The sequence below is a fragment of the Rhinatrema bivittatum genome, chromosome 3 (genome assembly GCF_901001135.1).
Source record: "Rhinatrema bivittatum chromosome 3, aRhiBiv1.1, whole genome shotgun sequence".
In the NCBI taxonomy this organism is placed as follows: domain Eukaryota; kingdom Metazoa; phylum Chordata; class Amphibia; order Gymnophiona; family Rhinatrematidae; genus Rhinatrema; species Rhinatrema bivittatum.
Window position 1 is genome coordinate 474,387,575 of NC_042617.1, and position 23,176 is coordinate 474,410,750.

The window sequence follows — 23,176 nt, forward strand, 5'->3', positions numbered from 1 at the left end:
TAGTAACTTATTTACAGATTGACAACTTATTGAATTCTCCATACTTCCACATGAAACGGAATTGACCCCCCACCAATACGCATCACGTACGCAACGAAAACTTTTTGCCTGCACATCCCTACCCTCCCTGGTCTCTCTCTCACCCCCATCCCCCCGCTCTCTCTGTCACCCCTCCCCCCTTCTCTCTCATGCTCCCTCCCCTCTCTCACACGCTCTTGCTCACCCCACTGCTCTCTCACCCCCCCTGCTCTCTCTCTCTTTCACCCCCTCCCCTCACACATACCTCTCTACACACATTCAATCTCACTGGGGCCTTCCTCTTCACCGCAAACCACGCGTGGTCAGTTCATGGCGTGGCAGGGCCTTCCTCTTCGCCGTGAATAGCATGCCGGGACCTTCCTCTTCGTTGTGAACGGTGTGTGCTCTGTTCGCAGCATGCCGGGGTCTCCTCTGCCATTTTCTGCAATAGCACAGAATTCCCTCAGGACTAGATTATTCTGTTTAACACCTGGTTAAATGGAGCTTCATTCTATGCTTAGCTCCCTTGAATGTCCTAAATTGAATGGACACAACACATCTAAGCTGTAAGGCCTTACGTCCTCTAAGTGGCAGATACGTGAATGTGGACAACCCACAAACACTGGTTTAGAGGGAAAAAACTTGCTAGCCTCCCTACTGCAAAAAAACACTCACTTGGGAGACAAGGAACTAACTGTTAGTGGCCCTTTCACCTGTAGCTCTTTTCTACACAAACAGTCTGCATCTACATTTACAAAAGCATCTCTGTCTTACAAAAAAGGGTACACTGTAAGAAAGAAATAGGAAGAATTGGCTGTATATACCCACCTTAAAGATGACCTACGTGGAGTACTACTGGCAACTAAAGTTACAGTAAGATCCATCTTTACCTTATCCATGTTCACATTGGCTCTTCTCCCTGGTAGGATGCTGAAAACCTTCACCGGGTTTCCTGCATCAAGCAGGAATTCCTTCATTACCATACCCACATAAATATTTCAGAAAGACACAACTTCCAATGAAGATTTGCCTGCAAGAAGACTAGTTTGCCCTGTCTTTTACAAGACATGTAAGACTCTTACACAAACGCTCCCAGCTGTGAGCTATCAGGAATGCTTACTGTTTCTATAACCTTGACCCCTCACCTTCCTACACTACCAATATTTGGAAAGGACCTTAAAAAATCAAGCCTTCTTAGTTTACAAATCACCTGAAGTTGGGTCAGAAAGGTAGTTTACTTAAGATGCTTCCCATCCACACATCAATAAGAATAAACATAGTTTGTAGGGGTGAACTAGCTAAAAAGACTCTGTATTATCTAACTGGCAGATGTCTTCTAACACACTGGACCCATACATTCAATAAAATATTTGTGATGTGCTCAATGATGGGTCACTTTCTTAAATCTAAGTTACCAGGGATAGATAATGAAAACAAAGGCCAATAAAAAAAGTACAAGGCTCAGATCTTAAGTTCTGAATGCCCATATGCCCTCCTTTCCTAATACCCAATATGTAGCTTGTGGTCTAGGGCAGGGCTTCCCAAATTTGCCTAAGGACCCCATTGCCAGTTGAGTTTTCGGGATATCCACAATGAATATGCATGAGATACATTTGCATGTCATGTAGAAAGATAGGAGACTCAGTATATGCAAATGTATCTCATGTATATTCATTGTGTATATACTGGAAAGCTGACTGACTGTGGTATCCCCAAGACAGGTTTGGGAAGCCCTGGACTAGGGTAACCTGCAGGCTCCAGGACATCAGGGAGAGGCAGAGCCTGTCCAGGTATTACCCCATTGAAAACTACAGGAATAAACACTGCAAAGGCTCTGCTTGTCCCTGATGATCTGGAGCCTGCAGGTTAACCTATTATGCACCTACTATATACACACTTACGTGAAAGAAAATACACACATACTACAAATTTATTAGTACTGACCACACATATATTCAGTGAATATATGCATTTATATATTATGCATGAAATGTTATCTATTATATAAAATTGAATGTGTAACTTTTATATGTGTTAATCCAACCCTTTTATACCTTTATGTACACGATTTTTATGTGCCAGTGTGGAAATAAAAGTGCTGGTCTCAGTGCCTGTCTTCCTAATTGCACCATTTCTGCAAGAAGAAGAGCAGTGCTTAGGAAGCCTAACTTCCAGCCACAGGAGGTGGACCTTCTAGTGAAGGAAGTAATGAAAGCCCAGAACATCTTATATGAGAAGGATTCACAGAGAGTGGGATGCTACCGGAAAGAGCAGACCTGGGAGAAAAGTCATCACCAACTCAATGTGGTATTCCTCAATAACAGGAGTGTGCAAGTCATGAGTCACAAGTGGCAGGACCTCCATCACCAGGTCAAAACAAAACAGGCCAGAATGAGGGGAAAGGGGCCTGCAAGCCCAATTACTTTCACCCAGGCAGAACAGATGGTCCTTAGCATCATTTTCTAGGCTGCTGCCATGGTGTGGGAGATTTGGACACCTAACATCCTTAAGGCCACCAAAGTTAGTAGTAGTTGTAAGAAAGGCATTTAAGGATCTTGCATGCCATGACTATAATAATAAGCAAAACCATAACTATAAATACATATATACCTTTGTTGAGATATTCAATGGTGCTGAAGGCATATAGAGACAGCTGTCAATAACCACCCAAAGCTGTCTGTCTTTTTGTGCATAAATGTAAGTGAGAAAAAAGTAAAGAATTGGCCATCTTCCAGTCTTCAGGCACAATGAATGATTTTAATGATAGGTTACAAATTAATTGAAAAAGGTCTGAAATTTAATTTTTTAGTTGTTTCTGAACCCTGGGGTGTATGCCATCTGGTCCAGGAGATTTACTACTCTTCAGTTTGTCAATCTGGCCTACCGCATCTTCCAGGTTCACCATGATTTGGTTCAGTTCATCTGAATCATCACCCCTGAAAACCATCTCCGGAACGGGTATCTCCCCAACATCCTCTTTAGTAAACATTGAAGTAAAGAAATAATTTAATCTTTCTGTGATGGCCTTATTTTCCCTAAGTGCCCCTTTAACCCCTCGAACATCTAATGGCCCAACTAACTACCTCGCTGGCTTTCTGCTTCAGATATACTTTAGAAAGGTTTTTTTGTGAGTTTTTGCCTCTACAGCCAATTTCTTTTCAAATTCTTTCTTAGCCTGTCTTATCAATGTCTTACAAGAAACTTGCCAATGCTTATGCTTAATCCTATTTTCTTCTGATGGATCCTTCTTTCAATTTTTGAATTAAAATCTTTTGGCTAAAATAGCCTCTTTCACCTCACCTTTTAGCCATACTGGCAATTGTTTGACCTTCCACCTTTCTTAATGTATTATTATTATTTAGATTTTTATATTCTGCTTTTTGCACATTTTTTTCAGTGCTTCAAAGTAGGTTACATTCAGGTACTGTAGGTTTTTCCCTATCCCCAGAGGGCTTACAATCTAAGGCCTGGATTTATCAAAATGCACTAAATACCGCATGCGATAGAAAAAGGGGTGTGTTTTATGGTAATATGCAGTTTATCACAATTTGCACTAATACCTATGTGAAGAGCTAAGTTACTGCAAATTGCAATAACTTGTTTGCACTTTGAGATAAGTATGGTATTTCCTACATACAACCACTGGGGGGACCATGTTTACAGAGAGAGAGAAAGAGAAAGAGAAAGAAAGAGAAAGCACCTAGTCATAATGCCCCAACACTAGATAAGTATTTATTTCTCTATGGGAGGCCCACCTAGTAACTCGAGGTGAGGTTTAGGCATTAGTGTAGGGGTTAGGGACCACTTTGACATTCAAAGTGAGACGTATGAACTCATCTTTGAGTGAGTTTCCTCGGTCCGAGGGTCATCAGATCTTCACAAGAGAGCACTGTGCTGTTCGTACATGTATCTAGTGTTGGGGGCATTACGGCTAGGTGCTCTCTCTCTCTCTCCCTCCTTCTCTCACACATTGCAAAATGTGATAAAGACTTAACACAAGCTATCACATGGCTTAATACTAAAGAAAAAGGTGTAGCTAAAATCAGAATTAAAGCCATGCGATAGGGCTTTGCAAAACAGCAAGCCCACTCTTCCTCTTTTTTTGGAATTGCATCGCACCATACGTTATGGTGCTATCGCATCCGTTAAAGGTGCTTTTCGCATGCGAAAACGCCTTATAGCATTTTGATAAATGACCCTATAAGTGTGTACCTGAGGCAATGGAGGGTAAAGTGACTTGCCCAAGGTCACAAGGAGCGACAGCAAGAGAAATACATATGGACTATGCTTCTAGGATGGTATTTTTTAACAATGTCCATGCCTGTTGCACACTTTTTAACCTTTGTAGTTGCACCTTTCAATGTTTTTAAACTATTTTTCTCATTTTATCAAAGTTTCCCTTTTGAAAGTTTAGTGCTACAATCGTGGATTTACTTACTGTCCCCCTTCTAGTCATTAATTCAAATTTTATCATATTATGATCACTATTGCTAAGCGCCCCACCATTACCTCTCTCACCAAATCCTGTGCTCACTGAGAATTAGAACTAAAATTGCTCCCTCTCTCGTCGGTTTCTGAACCAATTGTTCCATAAAACTGTCATTTATTCCATCCAGGAACTTTATCTCTCTAGCACAGTGGTTCTCAACCCTGTCCTGGGGACCCCCCAGCCAGTCGGGTTTTCATGATATCCACAATGAATATGCATGAGAGAAAATTTGCATGTTATGGAGGCAGTGCATGCAAATTTTCTCTCATGCATATTCATTGTGGATATCATGAAAACCCGACTGACTGGGGGGTCCCCAGGACAGGGTTGAGAACCACTGCTCTAGCATGTCCTGATTTTTCACTTACCCAGTCAATATTGGAGTGAAATCTCCCATTATTACTGCTCTACCAATTTGGTTAGTTTCCCTAATTTCTCTTAGCATTTCACTGTCCATCTTGGCCAGGTAGACAATAGTATACTCCTATCAGGGCTGGTGCAAGGGGATTTGGCGCCCTAGGCGAGCCTTCTCCCTTGCGCCCCCCCCCCCCCCGGTCTCGGCCCCGACCCTTACCTCATTCTCAATCACGCCCGCTGACTGGGGTTTTCTGGGTTGCAAGCAGGTTGGGCACTGCTTGCGGCCTGCCAAACTCCACTCCTCTTTGCCACCACTTGCGGCTCCATATGGCTCGCACCCAGTGGCGCACCAAGGGTCTCCGGTGCCCGGGGGCCAATGCATGTGTGCCTCTCCAGCATCCCCCCTTAATCCTTCTTGTACTAATGCTTAAGGTCACAGAAAATCAGTGGTGTCTCCAGACAGAAGAATTGGGGGGGGGGGGGGGCGCCAAAATGACATTTCTTCATCTCACCCACCATCTCTAGCATGGATCCTGCTTTAAAATTGGTTATTAAAAAAAAGTGTTAATAAAAAAGTCCAAAGGGTCCTCTGCGTTATTTTAAAAAGCTGGCCAGTTTCACACTATAAAATTATGTTGATAGCCTCAGTCAACTGATTCTATGTGGCTATGAGAGTGAAGTCAGGAATATATAGGAAGGAACAGAATGTCAATATAAATCCTGTACCTCCAGTTCTGTAACTCTGTGCATCCACTGAAATTCCCCCAAACAATGGAGCTTGGATGTTTCCCTTACAGCTCATCATACTGAAAGATATTTTCAAATTCTGGTGTCACTTCACAGTAACAGCAGCACAAACAGCTTCCACTGCCAGGCACATTGTGAACTAACACAAAACACCACAAAAAAGACACTCAAAATCTATACTGCAATCCCATCATAACATAACAGTAATAACACCAAGGACTCAAACAACAATAACCCTACCTGTGAATAAGCAAGGGTAAATATTACACTGGGTCCTAGAATACCAATACTCCACCTACTGAGGAAACAAAACAAACCCGATTGCTATAGATCCCTATGCTAGCAGAATCTCTCATCATGGTCACACACACAGAGCAGAGACAGACCCTCACCAAATACAGAATACAAAATAAAGGAGCACAAATTAGAAAAAACTGAAATGGAAACCCCAAGAAGCCAGACTCTGTGTATTAACAATGGAAAAACAGAACCACCATTCTTCATAAAACAAATAAAATCAAGAAGCATAAAGCATCAGTTATAATAGTAAAACCATACTAATAAAATAATATTTTAAAACTACTGATAAATAGAATTTCTATTAATTAAAATCATATACATTTTTTACAATTTCCTAAAACCAATAAAATATTTCAAAACAGCACATATATCAAATAACACACAATAATTAAAACTAATAAGGATTTTAAAAAGCCCCTGCTGTCCATACATGGGAGCTCTTGATTGAGGTTATCCTCTCTCTCTCACACATACTCACATGTCCATTCTCTCTCACACATACACTGTCACATACATACACATTCATGCTCTTATACCCAACCATAACCTCTCGCTCTCACAGACACTGACACACTCAGGCTCTAAGGCACTCTCTCCCCCTCCACACACCCCCCCCCCACAAACTCTTACTCCCCTGGATTTTCTCATACACACTCATGCTCTCACTGGCTCCCTCACATACACACAAACACACACTCCCAGGCAGGCTTCCAATCGTTCTCACACAAACACACACACACACACACAGGCAAGCTCCCAGTCATTCTCACACTGACCCCCAGGCTGGCTCCCATTCATTTTCACACCACTCCCTCCCCATCCCCCAGGCATGCACACATTCATTCTCACACCCAGACCCCCAGGCAGGCACCAATTTATTCTCACACACACACACACACACATACAGCACAAACAGGCAGGCATCTATTCTCACACATACAAACCCCAGGAAGACACCCATTCATTCTCATACACAGACACACCCTCAGGCAGGCACCCATGCATTCACACACATACACCGCCAGGCAAACTCCCATTCATACACATGCACACACTAAAGGCAGAGACCCCCCTCTCTTTCTTTTGCCAGCAACCTCAGAGCCTCTCTCATTCCTCTGCTGCCACTGTCACTGTTGCTGTATGGCTATTGCGGAGGTGCTGATTGCTACTATTGGCACTGAAGCCCATTCTGCTGCCTCCTCTGTGCAGGCCTCATGGTACATTGTGAGATCCGCATAGAGAAAGTGCTACTCTTGCACATTCCCAAAGATTACATGTTCCAATCAGTAAAAAATAATTTATTTTTTTTTACATTTGCTGTCTGATCTTAGTTTTCTAATCAGTTGGTCACAGGCTTTTTTTTTTTCCACCTTCCCTTTCTTATTTTTTTGCCAATTCCTTTTATAACATATTTCTTTTCTCTCCATCTGTCTTCTTCCCTCAAACACACAGTCAGGTTCTCATTCTCACATGCTTTCTCTCTCTCACACACACACACATACACAGGCACTCACTCTCACTTGCTCTCTCTCATACAATCATGTATACACCGTCTCTCTCTTGCACATGCTGTCTGACTCTGGCACACAGGCTCTCTCTCACTCCCACATGCTGTCTTGCTCAAGCACAGGCTCTCATTGTCACATGCTCTCTCTCATACAATCATTCATACACACAGTCTCTCACTGGCACATGCTGTCTGACTCTGGCACACAGGCTCTCTCTCACTCCCACATGCTGTCTTGCTCAAGCACAGGCTCTCACTGTCACATGCTGTCTCTCTCACACACACACAGAGGCTCTCACATGCTGTCTCTGCAAACATTCAGGTCCTCACTCACACACACAGTCTCTCAACTCATCTCATACACGCACACATACACACTGTACAAACCCTCAGTCTCTCTCTCACCTCTGGGCCTCCTCTTCACGGCCGCTGCAGGATGGGCTCTGCAGCGGCCCCGGACTTCTCGAGCTGCGCTGCTCCTCTTCTGTACGCGGCTGATGCTCTTCCTCTTTCCTGCCCGCGCGGCTCCGGCAACATTTTTCTTCCGGGGCCGCGCGGGCAGGAAGGAGGAGAAGCTCCTGCATTGGCTGATGATCCTCCTCCTTCCTGCCCGCGCGGCTCCGGCAACATTTTTCTTCCGGGGCCGCGCGGGCAGGAGGGAGGAGAAGCTCCTGCATTGGCTGATGCACCTCCTCCTTCCTGCCCGCGCGGCTCCGGCAACATTTTTCTTCCGGGGCCGCGCGGGCAGGAAGGAGGAGAAGCTCCTGCATTGGCTGATGATCCTCCTCCTTCCTGCCCGCGCGGCTCCGGCAACATTTTTCTTCCGGGGCCGCGCGGGCAGAAAGGAGGAGAAGCTCCTGCATTGGCTGATGCACCTCCTCCTTCCTGCCCGCGCGGCTCCGGCAACATTTTTCTTCCGGGGCCGCGCGGGCAGGAAGGAGCTGGAGCACCAGCATGTTTAGAGCGATTGTTTTCTTCCGGCCGTGGTGACTTGAGCTCCACCACGGCCCCGCCGATCTTCTTGCTGTGTGTATTCGGCACACAGCATAGCAGTAGTTCACCGCTCAGCCGCTATTGGGATGACGTCCACCGGCGGCCATTGGCCATCAGCGGCTCCGCGCCCCCTAATGCTCAGCGCCCTAGGCGATCGCCTAGTTCGCCTAGTGCTTCCGCCGGCCCTGACTCCTATCAATGTGCTCTTCCCCTATACGCAAGAGATTTCTACCCATAAAGATTTGATTGTGCATTTAGTCTCATGCAGGATCTTTATCCTGTTGGACTCTATGCCATCCCGGCATAAAGCGTCACCTCACCACCAAGATACTCCTATCTGTCATTGCGATATAAATTGTACCCTGGTATAGCACTGTCCCATTGGTTATCCTCCTTCCACCATGTCTCTGAGATGCCAATTAAACCTATGTCATCATTCACTGCTATACACTCTAATTCTCCCATCTTACTTCTTAGACTTCTAGCATTAGCATACAAACATTTCAAAGTGTATTTTTTGTTTGTATTTACATTCTGCTTTTCAGTTGACAGGGATAAATGGGAATCTTTTAACTCAGTTGAGTTTTTAATTATAGGCACTTGGACTACTTTTCTTATTATTGGAACCTCACTGTCGGGATGCCCTAATTCTAATGTTTCATTAGTATCCTTCAGAGATCCCTCCCTCCAAACCATGTGCTGCTGAGCGACTGTTGGCTTTCCCCTTTGATTTAGTTTAAAAGCTGCTCTATCTCTTTTTTAAAAGGTTAGCGCCAGCAGCCTGGTACCACCCTGGCTGAGGTGGAGTCCATCTCTTTGGAAAAGAGTCCCCCTTCCCCAAAAGATTCCCCAGTTCCTTACAAAACTGAATCCCTCTTCCTTGCACCATTGTCTCATCCATGCATTGAGACTCCGGAGCTCTGCCTGTCTCTGGGGACCTGTGAATGGAACAGGGAGCATTTCAGAGAACACTACACTGGAGGTTCTGGATTTTAGTTTTAAACCTAAGAGCCTAAATTTGGCTTCCAGAACCTCCCTCACACATTTTCTTATGTAGTTGGTGCCCACATGTACTATGATAGTCGGCTCCTCCCCAGCACTGTGTAAAATCTTATCTAGTTGACGCATGAGGTTCATCGGTAGGCATGTTACCAGGTGATCCTCATGCCCACCAGCCACCCAGCTGTGTACATTCCTAATAATTGAATCACCAACTATGATGGCTGACCTAACCCTTTCCTCCTGGGCAGTATCCCTGGGAGACACATCCTCGGTGTGAGAGGACAATGTACCACCTGGAGAGCAGGTCCTTGCTACAGGAAAATTTCTTACTGCATCAGGTTGATGCTCTCCGATCATTAGATCTTCCTCCTCCAAGGCAGCACCAGGGCTGCCAGACTGGAGTTTGGACTTGACTACGATGTTCCTGAAGGTCTCATCTATATACCTCTCTGCCTCAGCTCCTCCAGGTCTGGCACTCTAGCTTCCAGAGACTTGACTCATTGTCTGAGAGACAGGACCTCTTTGCATCGAATGCACACAAACAATTTCTCCCTGGCAAGTAAAAAATCATACATGTGACACTAGATGCAGAAGATTGGGAGGCATCCCTCTTGCTGTTGGATTGCTGCTTTCATCTTAAATTTGTTCAGTTCCTAGTTAAGTTTTAGGTTGCTTTGGGAGTAGGACTGCATACAATTAGGGTCCTATATATGTATTAGTATATTCACTATGGGGTAGATCAGTGGTCCCCAAACCTGTCCTGGAGGGCCACCAGCCAGTCGGGTTTTTGGGATATCCTCAATGAATATGCATGAGAGAAAATTTGCATGCACTGCCTCCATAACATGCAGATTTTCTCTCATGCATATTCATTGTGGATATCCCAAAAATCCGACTGGCTGGTGGCCCTCCAGGACAGGTTTGGGGACCACTGGGGTAGATTTTAAAAGGGTGTGCGTGGGCGTACATGTGCGAGCGCTACCCGGTGCGCACACATGTACGCCTGATTTTATATCTTGCGTGCGCAGGGGGTTGGCACAATTGTGTACCTTGTGCGGGCTGAGCCCGCGCCAAGCTGTGCTGCCTTGTACCTGTTTCCTACCCCCTCATCCCACCTTCCCTTTCCTTCCCCTACCTCCCCCACCCTTTCCCCCTACCTTTTTTCTCTTCTTTTTTTGTTTCACAACTTACTTCAGCCCTGGCGCATGAATGGCCGCTGTGCCTGGAGCCTCTGACCCTGCTCCCTCCCTGCCCCGCCCTCATCCTGCTCCCTTCCCGCCCCTTTAATAAAGCTCTGGGACTTACAAGCGTCCCGGGGCTTTATGCGCGTCATTGGGCCTTTTAAAATAGGTCCAGCACGTGGAGAACTTTGGAAATCCGGCCCTATACATCTGGTAGTGACCTACAAGGGAATGATTAAACTTTTGATAAGCCCTGCCCCTCCCTGCCCCCAGACTGCCCCTTTCTCTGGGCCCAGCCACGCACGTAACCCCTAGGATTTATGTGCGCCGGGCATTTAAAATCTACCCATATAATGGACTAATTAGTTCTGAACTACCAAGCTATTACTTTGCCATTTAGCAATAAAGTGGTGCCTATGATTTGTTATTTGAATAAGACCCCACATAAATCCCAGATGATGATTTTGTATGATTAGTTGATGTAAAAGAAAAAGCTGTTGTGTTCTACTTTCCATTTGTGATGCCTAAAATGTGCATTTATGTAAACCCAAATACATGATGGTAGACTAGACACCTGCATGAACATGATATTTTACTTTATGAATCATTGGCAGCCCTGAGTCATGCAGAAATAAATCTTAGAATTCACACAGCCGGAGTGAACCATAGCCAACTTTAATTAGGTAATAATAATCTTGTTCCTTCTTTTCTCTCCATTTTAGAAGTAAAGATGAGGTATAGAAGAAAATGAGCATGACCTTCCACCTGAGCCAGCCGTGTAGTGCTTTGAGGTGTTACGGTTGATTTGAATGTGTTCTGGGAATCTTACTTTGTCAAAGGGAGTTTTGCAGATGTTAATAATTATTACAAAATATTTGCCAAATCCTCATTTTTAGGAGGGCGATCCTCTCATTTTTTAATCAAACTTTTCTCATTTTTTCCATTAGTGTGCACCTAAAACTTTCCTGAATTCAGTGACATCTCATTCTTTTTTTCACAAATTCTTCTTAAGTGCTTTCAAACTGTTGGCAGATACAGCTATATTTTTGCCATTAGTAGTGCCATTTTCTTCTTTCTATCCTGTACTATATAAATATTTGAGTTGAGCTTACTAATCCTGTTAAGATTCTTTCTCAGAATAAATACATATAATACATTGACTTGTTTGTAGCCCTTTGGGACCTTACCTTGTTTCCATTTCATGAATTGTTGAAGTACTGCAGCAAGAAGAGCTTTTAATAGACAGAGCCTCTATTACAGTTAGGACTCGTGAAAATGTTGTTAGTCTGGCTGCATATATTGTTCTTTCTTAAGGACTCAGGGAGAAAAAAGACAGATTGAGAAACAGAAAAGAATCCAGCTAAATTGCTGGGAACTCTAATCTCAGAAAGATCCTGAATAGGAAGTGACTGTGAGAAAACTTGCTAGAGACAAGCTTCAGCAACAGTCAAATCCTAGAATATTCATAAGGGCCAAAGCTAAGGAGAAACAACTGAGGTTGTGTTGAAGGAGACTAGGGATGTGAATCGTTTTAGGACGATTAAAATTATCGTCCGATAATTTTAATATCGTCTTAAACCGTTATGGAACACAATACAATAGAGATTCTAACGATTTATCGTTATAAATCGTTAGAATCGTGAGCCGGCACACTAAAACCCCCTAAAACCCACCCCCGACCCTTTAAATTAAATCCCCCACCCTCCCGAACCCCCCCCCCCCCAATGACTTAAATAACCTGCGGGTCCAGCGGCGGTCCGGAACGGCAGCAGTCCGGAACGGGCTCCTGCTACTGAATCTTGTTGTCTTCAGCCGGCGCCATTTTCCAAAATGGCGCCGAAAAATGGCGGCGGCCATAGACGAACACGATTGGACGGCAGGAGGTCCTTCCGGACCCCCGCTGGACTTTTGGCAAGTCTTGTGGGGGTCAGGAGGCCCCCCCCAAGCTGGCCAAAAGTTCCTGGAGGTCCAGCGGGGGTCAGGGAGCGATTTACCGCCGCGAATCGTTTTCGTACAGAAAATGGCGCCGGCAGTTATTTAAGTCATTTGGGGGGGGGGTTCGGGAGGGTGGGGGATTTAATTTAAAGGGTCGGGGGTGGGTTTTAGGGGGTTTTAATGTGCCGGTTTTGCGATTTTACGTTTTTTTGATTTTTCACGATTTTTCACGATATTTTACCCCCCCAAACGGCAACAATACGATTCCCTCCCCCTCCCAGCCGAAATCGATCGTTAAGACGATCGAGGACACGATTCACATCCCTAAAGGAGACAGCTCCTGCAACCAAACAAAGGAGTGTTAGGGGTGGTCAAACATTTGTTTTATGTTGAGCCATATTTGTGGCTCTCAGATGTACTGGGGACTGGGTCTCTCTCAGAGTTCCAGTCAGAGGGGGAAAGGGGAGGCGCGACCCAGGAAACAGTGGTAGACATATTCCTGGTTTTATGACTAGTAATGATCATAAAAGCAGATATTTGTGCCTAAAAAATATTTGCCATGGCTTGAAAAAAAAACATTTATGCAGTTATGATGATTTAGTGGCTTCAGTAGTAGTCTCTATGCAAAAGATAGCTTTAGAAGTGGTACACAGAACCATGAAGCAAGGTTTTGAGTTTTTTTCTTTTTAAGAATGTGTATAGAAATCAAGATGGATTCTCAATTGGACTATATTTCCCAGACATTGGCTCTGAGTTTGGGTGGAATCTGAGTAGAGGACCTGACTCACAATGACTCAGCAGAATTGCTCTATAGGCTAGCAGGTGCTATAAATGAAGGAAGCCAGGCAAAGGAGGTAGAGAGGTATGGGGACTTGAATGAAGGAGACAAAGAGAATGACTGGGTAGCTCAGCACTAAAGTTAAGTGCAATACTAGAATGCTTTAGGGGGAATTCTTTTCATCTAATTGCTGAGGCTGTTAAGAAAATAAGATTATATGCAGGCTCTTTATAGAAGCAGTACAGCAGTCAACTTTTGTTTTAAAAAAAAATTAAATTAAAAGAACAAAAGTGGAATTCTTCAGGCCCCTTGCAGGGCTTTTGAATTTGGGTCCAAACTGAGTAATTAAGCATTGGTACCCAGAAGGTATAATTACTGACCCTGCCTGTGAGTTTGAAGAGATAGTAAGAAACATTGGTTTGTGCAACTAATGCAGTTTTTAAGATGTAGCTGTGGGAACTGACCACCTTATTTATCAAAATGCGCTAAGGCGTTTTCGCATGCGTTAAGGGCTTATCGCCATTAACGCATGCGATAAGCCCTAGCTACAACTTTTTCAGGAGCGTTAAGCCATACGATAGCTTGTGTTACAGCTGTATCACCCATTGCAATGGTTTTCGCGGATGCTGGTTTTGGTAGGTTGAAGCTTCCAGAGCGTCCACCTTGCTGCTGGTTTGCCAAACATTTCTTCCTTAACAGTTAAAGAAGGAACAGCAATGTAGGTAATTAAAAGTATAGTATACTCTTAATTCATTAGAACCCTTTCAATTTGGTTTAGAATACAACCCTTTTCATTCAGACATTCTCACTAGGGCAAAAAAGAAACCTCAGTTTGCTAATAACTCTAGTTTCCAACTTTAGTTAACTTTATCTAGCTCAGGCCTGGATTTATCAAAATGTGGTAAACATTGCATGTGAAGAGCTAAGTTACTGCAAATTGCAATCACTTTTTTGTACTTTGAGATAAGTGCCAGAATGTTGTATTTCCTCCATACAGCCACTGGGGGGATATGAGAGAGAGAGAGAGAGAATCTAGCCATAATGCCCTGACCCTAGATAGGTATTTATATCTCCATGGGAGGCCCACCTAGTAACTCGAGGTGAGGTTTAGGTATTAGTGTAGGAGTTAGGGGCCACTTTGACATTCAATGTGAGACGTACGAACAGAACAGTGCTCTCTTGTGAACATTTGATGACTCTGGGAGTGAGGAAACTCACCCAAAGATGAGATTTGTGCAATGTTCTCTCAACCTAGCTTGATGGACTCTCTACCTCTCTCTCTCTCTCTCTCTCAGTAAATGTGGTCCCCCCAGTGGTGGTATGTAAGACATACCACATTCTGGCACTTATCTCAAAGTGCAAAAAAGTGATTGCAATTTGTGGTAACTTAGCTCTTCACATAGGGGTAGATTTTATAAAAGCGCGAGCGCGTACTTTTGTTGGCGCACCAGGCACCAACAAATGTACGCTGGATTTTAGTAGATACGCGCGTAGCCGCGCGTATCTGCTAAAATCCTGGATCGGCGCGCGCAAGGCTGCCGATTTTGGGCAGCTGGCGCGCGCCGAGCCGCGCAGCCTGTCTCCGTTCCCTCCGAGGCCGCTCCGAAATCGGAGCGGCCTCAGAGGGAACTCCCTTTCGCCCTCCCCTCACCTTCCCCTCCCTTCCTCTACCTAACCCACCCCTCGGCCCTATCTAAACCCCCCCCCTACCTTTATCCCTGGATTTACGCCTCCCGGAGGGAGACGTAAATCCACGCGCGCCAGCGGGCTGCTGGCGCGCAGAGACGCGATCCGGGGGCGGTTCCGGAGGGCGCGGCCACGCCCCTGGACCACCCCGGCCCGAACCTATGCCCCCGGGCCCGCCCCCGAAACACCGCATCCCGCCCCCAAAATGCCGCGCCGATCGGCCCCGCCCCCGACACGCCCCGACACGCCCCCTCGAAAAACCCCGGGACTTATGCGAGTCCCGGGGCTCTGCGCGCGCCAGCAGGCCTATGGAAAATGGGCACGCCGGCGCGCAAGGCCCTGCTCGCGTAAATCCGGGCGGATTTACGCGAGCAGGGCTTTTAAAATCCGCCCCTTAGGTATTAGCACAAATTGAGATAAACTCCCTATTACCATAAAACACGTCCCTTTTCCCATCGCATGCAATATTTACTGCATATTGATAAATCCAGACCTGAGCTAGATAAACTTAACTAAAGTTGGAAACTAGAGTTATTAGCAAACTGAGGTTTCTTTCTTGCCCTAGTGAGAATGTCTGAATGAAAAGGTTTATGTTCTAAACCAAATTGAAAGGGTTCTAATGAATTAAGAGTATACTATACTTTGAATTACCTACATTGCTGTTCCTTCCTTAACTGTTAAGGAAGAAAGGTTTGGCAAACCAGCAGCAAATTCTTACAAGCTTTAAAGCATGGTTTAGCACCTGTAAGGAGTTATAGAGTGTTGTAGTGCTAGTAAAATCCTGGTATCCTTACATGAAGGAACTTAACTAATGGAAATTAAAAATAGCTGTTTTTTTTCCTTATGAATGCAGAACTCGGTATCTAAATTTAAGAAAGTTAAATTCTGTTTAAATCAGTATGCCTGTTGCTACTAGTGGGATTAAGCTAAAATAATCTGGCTCAGGGAGTATTACATGTTGGTATTGGTTCTTGCTGCTGTCTTATATTGTAAGAAATCTGCAGCCTAATGTAAATATAATGCCCTAAATTAAATTAAAAAAACATTATTACCTTGGATCAGTGGTGATGGTGGCCTAGAGGCCAAAATGTGCTGGGAGGCTCTGGTGTGCTGAACCTGCTGATTGAGAGTCTGGTGAACAGGCTGATTCAGGGCTAAGAGGCTTGGCTAAGGCCCATATGAGAGCAGCGATCATGGTTGAAGGCAGTATATTGGGTGCAGCAATGAGAGGCCGAAATTGTGCCATGGGGATGAATGAGAGGCAGCCAGGATTCAGGCTGGGGTAATTCAGTGAAGGGGGAAGGAAGGGCCGGTGCAAGAGGAGCAATGCTGAATCACAGCAACAGCCAGCCCTGCTGGTGTCAATCCAGCCATGTCAGGAAGGCCCGGAGGCGTCACGGGAGCGCTGCAATGGAAAAGACAATCAGGAGGAGAGGAGCCAGAGCAGGCAGGACAGAGCTGAATCACTATCACTGCGGATCGCCTTGCTTCCATGACACACCCGGTCCCATTGATGAGTGTGCAGAGGGAAGGGAGAAGTTTAGCGCTGCTGTGGTTCTAATTTAACAAAAAAAAAAGCAATTGGCATCAAAGGATTCAAACATGATGATCCTGCTTAGGCAGTGATCCTGCTAACATCAGTGATGATGTTATCATGACCTGTGGAGCCCGAGGGGGGGCCCTACTAAAAATGACAAAAATAAAGAAAGTAGGCAAAATTAAAACCAAATAAAGGTGGTTGTCAAGTGACTGATAGCACCTCCTGACCTCTGAAGTAAGATTTTAAGTGGAGTTTTCCCCTGATTGCACCCAGAGGTATTTTGAGGTTAAAACCCCCAAAATGACAAAAAAATGTTTTGAAACAAGAGTTGACTGCCAGAAGGAACCCTACCCATGCAGTTACTGAAAAATAGGAGATACAGATTTTTGAAAAAAATGAATGTAAAAACCAACAATGACCCTAAAGATAACTTTCAAATTGATAATGACCTGTGCGCATATGCTGGGATAAGGGGAATATTTTTGCCACCCAGAAAAACACAATGGACAGGTTTTAGGTTAAACACTTAGAAAAGAACAGGAATGCTATTGTCCAAACACCCCCAAATTTAATAGTAGAACCCAAATCATCACTGGCAAATGAGCACTATCATGGCAATGAAATGGTATTCAAAAGCTGAACCTGGAATACTTAGCGATGGTTTCCTTGGTTACCAATTAGAAAGCTTGTGCACCAAGTGCAAGAATGGTCAAAATACAAAAAAATATAGTGAAACTGAGAAAGATCCAATAAAAAACAAGACTACGAAATATCAGTTAACATCAGTGCCAGAAAACTCAAATAAAAAGTTGACATAATAAACATAATTTAATGGGTAAACCACCTAGCACATTGAGGTATTCACTGAGAAGTCATCAGCGAGAGCAGTCATCTCAGAGGGTAAAAAAAATCCATGACAGTTTAGAATTAGTAGCAGTAAGATGGAGAGACCTCGTCTGAGCAGGAGCACTTTGCTGTTGCTCTTCACAAAGGCCTATAATGTGTATAGAAACACTATAACATGGGCAAGGGCAGAGAGGGAACATAGTGTGAGTGTGTGAATGTATGAAATATAATAAGTAAAAATAGGTACCAATCAAGGTAAGGCAAAGAAAGGTAATAGTTAAAATGCAGTTGACCTGTGGCCATTAGTGTCAGTTGTGAGAGGCTGCTGGTTACATGGAATCAGTGATTGCATCAAAGGTGTACTGAGCTGAGATCTGAGGGTGGCCACACATTTATAAAAGGAGAAAAAAAAAATCACCAACAGAAAGTATCCCTGATATGTAGCAATTGTAATGGAGACTGCTGGAGAGATGGTTGCTTAGAAACATTTCTGAGTGACAAGCAGCAAATGTGTCTGGCAATTCATAACCCTAGATAACGAGTGGGAAATCATTAGACATCAGCTAAGAAAGCAAATCAAAGAAATAAAGGTGACGTGATATATTGTCACAGGAAGATATCCTCTCAATTGCAGCATAAAGAAATTGCTACTTTACTCGCAGTCTGAAAGTGTGATTGAATGAAGAGACCTACCCTTGCCTTTTTATTGTTAGTTATCAGTTTTCAACAAGACTATAGAGAAATATCTCCATAGAGAACACACATTCTTTAGCTGGTGAAAGACGGTACAGTGACAGGGAGTTAGCCCCTCTTTTTTGATTTTATTAGAGTGTAGAGTAGTAAGTAAAGAAGATAATGGCAGATCAAGATAAATTACAGCCAACATTTTCTAGCCTCAATGTCAGTCAGCCCAATAAGAAAAGGAAAGAAATGCCTGCAAGATATGTGTGGGCACACACTACCTCACCAGCACTATACTATATAGAAGAAATGGCATCAAAGGAAAAAACTGTATTTTGACATCAAAAGTAAAAAACAAAACATTCGCACTTACCTGGATAAGAACTCAGGGATAGAAATTCTTGTTTACCTGAACAATATAAAAGGCATACAAAGACTAAAGGCAAATATTCAAAACATGGGGAGTCATTTATCAAAGTGTTATATGGTGTTTCACATGTAAAAAACACCATAACACAGGGTGGGATTTTTGGCCAAGGCTCACAGTTTGCAAAAGCCATGTCGCACAGCTTTAACTACACCTTTTCATTTGTGTAAAGTTGTATGATAGGGCTTTATCACATGTTGAGTGAGAGAGAGAAAGGAGGGAGAGAGAACCTAGCCATGATGCCTTCACACTAGATAGTATTTATATCTCTATGGGAGGCCCACCTAGTAACTCGAGGTGAGGTTTAGGTATTAGTGTAGGGATTAGGGACTAGGGATGTGCAGACCAAAAGTTTATGTTCATAAGTCCAAAAGTCGAAAGGGGGGGTCAATTTCGGTCAATATGGACATATGGAGAATTCCATAAGTTGAGTCTATGTCCATACTTGCAAATAAAAATTTAAACCCCTCACCCTCCTTAATCCCCCCCCCCCCCCCAAGACTTACCAAAACTCCCTGGTGGTCTAGCGGGGAGTCAGAACACCATTTCTGAACTCCTTTGCGAGGAGCACGTGACGTCAGCATCACGTCGGAGTGACGCAGCGTCACGTGATTCCCCGCGCGTTAGCTCCGGGACCCTCGTTGCACCCAAAAGGAACTTTTGGCCAGCTTGGGGGGGCCTCCTGAATAAGTTGAATAAGTTGGAAATCCGATCGTTTTCGCCTCATCACTTTTTTAAGTTAAAAAAAAAAAAAAGTTGCGTTTTACATTTAAGTTCAAAACGAATGCACACCCCTATTAGGGACCACATTCAAAGTGAGATGTATGAACAGAACAGTGCTCTTTTGTGAAGATTTGATGACATCCGGAGTGAGGAAACTCACCCAAAGATGAGATTTGTGCAATGTTCTCTCAACCTAGCTTAATGTTACCCAGGTAGAGCATCCATCAAGCTAGGTTGAGAGAACATTGCACTAATCCCATCTTTGGGTGAGTTTCCTCAATCTGAAGGTCATCAAATCTTCACAAGAGAGCACTGTTCTCTTTGTACATCTCACTTTGAATGTCAAAGTGGCCCCTAACTCCTACAATAATACCTAAACCTCACCTCGCGTTACTAGGTGGGCCTCCCATAGAGATATAAATACCTATCTAGTGGGAAGGCATCATGGCTAGGTTCTCTCTCTCTCTCTCTCTCTCTCAGCTTAAAACTACTCAACATGGTCCTCCCAGTGGTTATATGTAGGAAATACAACAATTCTGGCACTTATTACAAAGTTATTGCACTTTTGCATAGGTATTAGTGCAAATTGCAATAAACTGCCTATTACCATAAAACACACCCCTTTCCCCATCACATGCGATATTTAGTGTATTTTGATAAATCCAGGCCTTAGCCAGATAACACTTATCTGGCTACATTTATTTATTTGTTTATTTATTTAACATCTTTTCTATACTGTTGTTATGTTATATACCATCACAACAGTTTACAAAAAGGCACAAATAGTAATGTAAAAAATTGAACTGGGTAATACAATATAGAATAGTGCCAATAAGGTTCCGGTTACATAAACTTCCAAAATAAAGACTATTTGATGATTGTCATAAATCTTGTCCTTTAATACATGTAACAGTGTTAATTAACATGTGAAACTCTCTTATACTGTATATTTTTATCTAAGGTTAGCGGTGATTGATAAAATAAAAAAATATGCACATGGGGTAGATTTTAAAAGGTGCGCACGGGAGTAGATTTGTTCTCGCAACCCTTCGCAACCCGTCGCTGTATTTTATAACATGCCGCACGCATGTTATAAAATACAAGGTCGGCGTGCGCAAGGCTGCGCAAAATCGGCAGCCTGTGCGCGCCGAGCCACGCAGCCATCCTCTGTACCCGAGGCAGGCATAACTTGCGTGCGCCGGCCGGCTGCCGGTGCAACATGTTCCGGTCCAGGGGCTGGTCCGGAGGCTGCGTCCACGCCCCCGGAATGCCCCTGGCCAGAACCACGGCCCCGCCCCAAACCCCCCTGAAGATGAGCCGGCCGCAACACGCCCCCCCCCCCAGGAAAGCCCCGGGACTTACATGTGTCCCGGGGCTTGCATGCGCCGCCGAGCCTATGCAAGATAGGCTCGGCACGCGCAGGGGGTGGAAGGGGCAGCTTTTTGGGGGTTATGCCCGTATCTTACGTGCGTAACGCTTTGAAAATCTGCCCGATAGTGAATTAAGTGCTGGGTGCTGATGTTCGATGCCAGCTTTCTTTAGTTTCCTATTCTCCGTTCTCTTTATAAGACCGAGGCCTCCAGCACAGCGACCATGCTGAGGGATCACGCGCCAGCACTTGGCCGGTGCATGCAACCTACACCTGCCCAGAGGCAGGTGTAAATAAAAAAATAAAGGAAGGGGGGATTTAGGTAGGGCTGGGTGGTGGGTTAGATAGGGGAAGGGAGGGGAAGGTGGGGGGTGGGGGGGTGGAAGGAAACTTCCCTCTGAGGCCGCTCCGATTTCGGAGCGGCCTCGGAGGGAACAGGGAAAGCCATCGAGGCTCCCCTAGTGCTCGGCACGCGCAAGGTGCACAAGTGTGCACCCCCTTGCGCATGCTGACCCCAGATTTTATAACATGCGTGCGGCTGCACCCACATGTTATAAAATCGGTCGTAGATTTGTGCGCACCGGGTTGCGCGCACAAATCTGCGCCCGCGCGTAATTCTTAAAATCCAGCCCAAAGTGTTTATGGCTGCACACCCTTAATTTTCATATATAATTTGTATTTGATTCAATTTTTTTGTATTTTTTTTTTTTTGTATTCTTTTGTACGATTTGGCAACTTCTCACGGTCCAGCTTGCCACAGGTGTTGTTGCTGCCCGCTGTCCTACCTTCAGCTGGTCCTCAACCTGCATTGCTGGACTACAGACTTTTGTGTTCTCTTTGGACTTTCATTGCTACACCCTCTGCCCAGGCTTTCTCTGTTTATAGACTCTGAGCGTTCTCCTAAGTCCCAAGGTTCCAGGACCCTACAGGCTCCTCCTGGGGGGTTTCTGGTTCCCGGGTGAACACCGCTAGCCTGTGGCTCCGCCTCCCGGCCTACCCTGCCTCCCTGGGTAGACCGGCACAAGGGTCCACTATCCTGACTGCAGCACCCAACTGCAACATCCTATTCAAAATCTCTTTCCTCTTCCCTTCCAGCTTGAAATTCTACCCTCTGATATCCCTTTTCCTTCTATTCCTCAGATGCTTCTTTCTTCCTTTTGCATATCCTGCTAGGAACATCATCTCTCTTATTAGTTTTAAATGTATCACCTATACACTGAGATTTATTTATTTGGAAGATGTAATAGTGGAAATTAACAAACTAAAGAGTAGCAAATGAGGCGGGCTACCTTTCCATGGGCCACCCTGTTTCATTAAAATAGTCTATGTTATCTGAAGACTGGATAGTTGCCAATGTAACTCCAATTTTTAAAATGGATCAAAGGATGATACAAGAAACTACAGACCAGTGAGTCTGCCATTGGGGCCATGCCGAATGATAGTTTCTATCATTAAGAAAAACATTAAGAACATAGGAACATGCCATACTGGGTCAGACCAAGGATCCATCAAGCCTAGCATCCTGTTTCCAACAGTGGCCAATCCAGGCCATGAGAACCTGGCAAATACCCAAAAACTAAGTCTATTCCATGTTACTGTTGCTAGTAATAGCAGTGGTTATTTTCTAAGTCAACTCAATTAATAGCAGGTAAAGGACTTCTCCTCCAAGTACTTATCCAATCCTTTTTTAAACACAGCTATACTAACTGCACTAACTACATCCTCTGGCAACAAATTCCAGAGTTTAATTGTGCGTTGAGTGAAAAAGAACTTTCTCCGATTAGTTTTAAATGTGCCACATGCTAACTTCATGGAGTGCCCCCTAGTCCTTCTATTATCCGAAAGAGTAAATATTTAACCGATTCACATTTACCCGTTCTAGACCACTCATGATTTTAAACACCTCTATCATATCCCCCCTCAGCCATCTCTTCTCCAAGCTGAAGTCCTAACCTCTTTAGTCTTTCCTCATAGGGGAGCTGTTCCATTCCCCTTATCATTTTGGTCGCCCTTCTCTGTACTTTCTCCATCGAAATTATATCTTTCTTGAGATGCGGCGACCAGAATTATACACAGTTTTCAAGGTGTGGTCTTACCATGGAGCGATACAGAGGCATTATTACATTTCCATTTATTCACCATTCCCTTTCTAATAATTCCCAACATTGTTTGCTTTTTTGACTGCCGCAGCACACTGAACCAACGATTTCAATGTGTTATCCACTATGACGCCTAGATCTCTTTCTTGGGTTGTAGCACCTAATATGGCCCCTGGAGCCCTTTTTAAATATTGGGTTTACATTCGCTATCCTCCATTCTTCAGGTACAATGGATGATTGCTGAACATATAGATAGGCATAGCTTAATGGGACCCAGCCAACATAGATTTAGCCAAGGGAAATCTTGCCTCAAAAAGTGCATTGGAGGTAGGCTACTTTTCCATGGGCCACCCTGTAGTTTACAAATAACTAATAGCAGGTCTGCAATTTCATTTTTCAGTTCTTTCAGCACTTTGGGATGTATACCATCTGGTCCAGATGATTTGCTACTCTTTAGTTTGTTAATTTGCACTATTACATCTTCCAAATACACTGAAA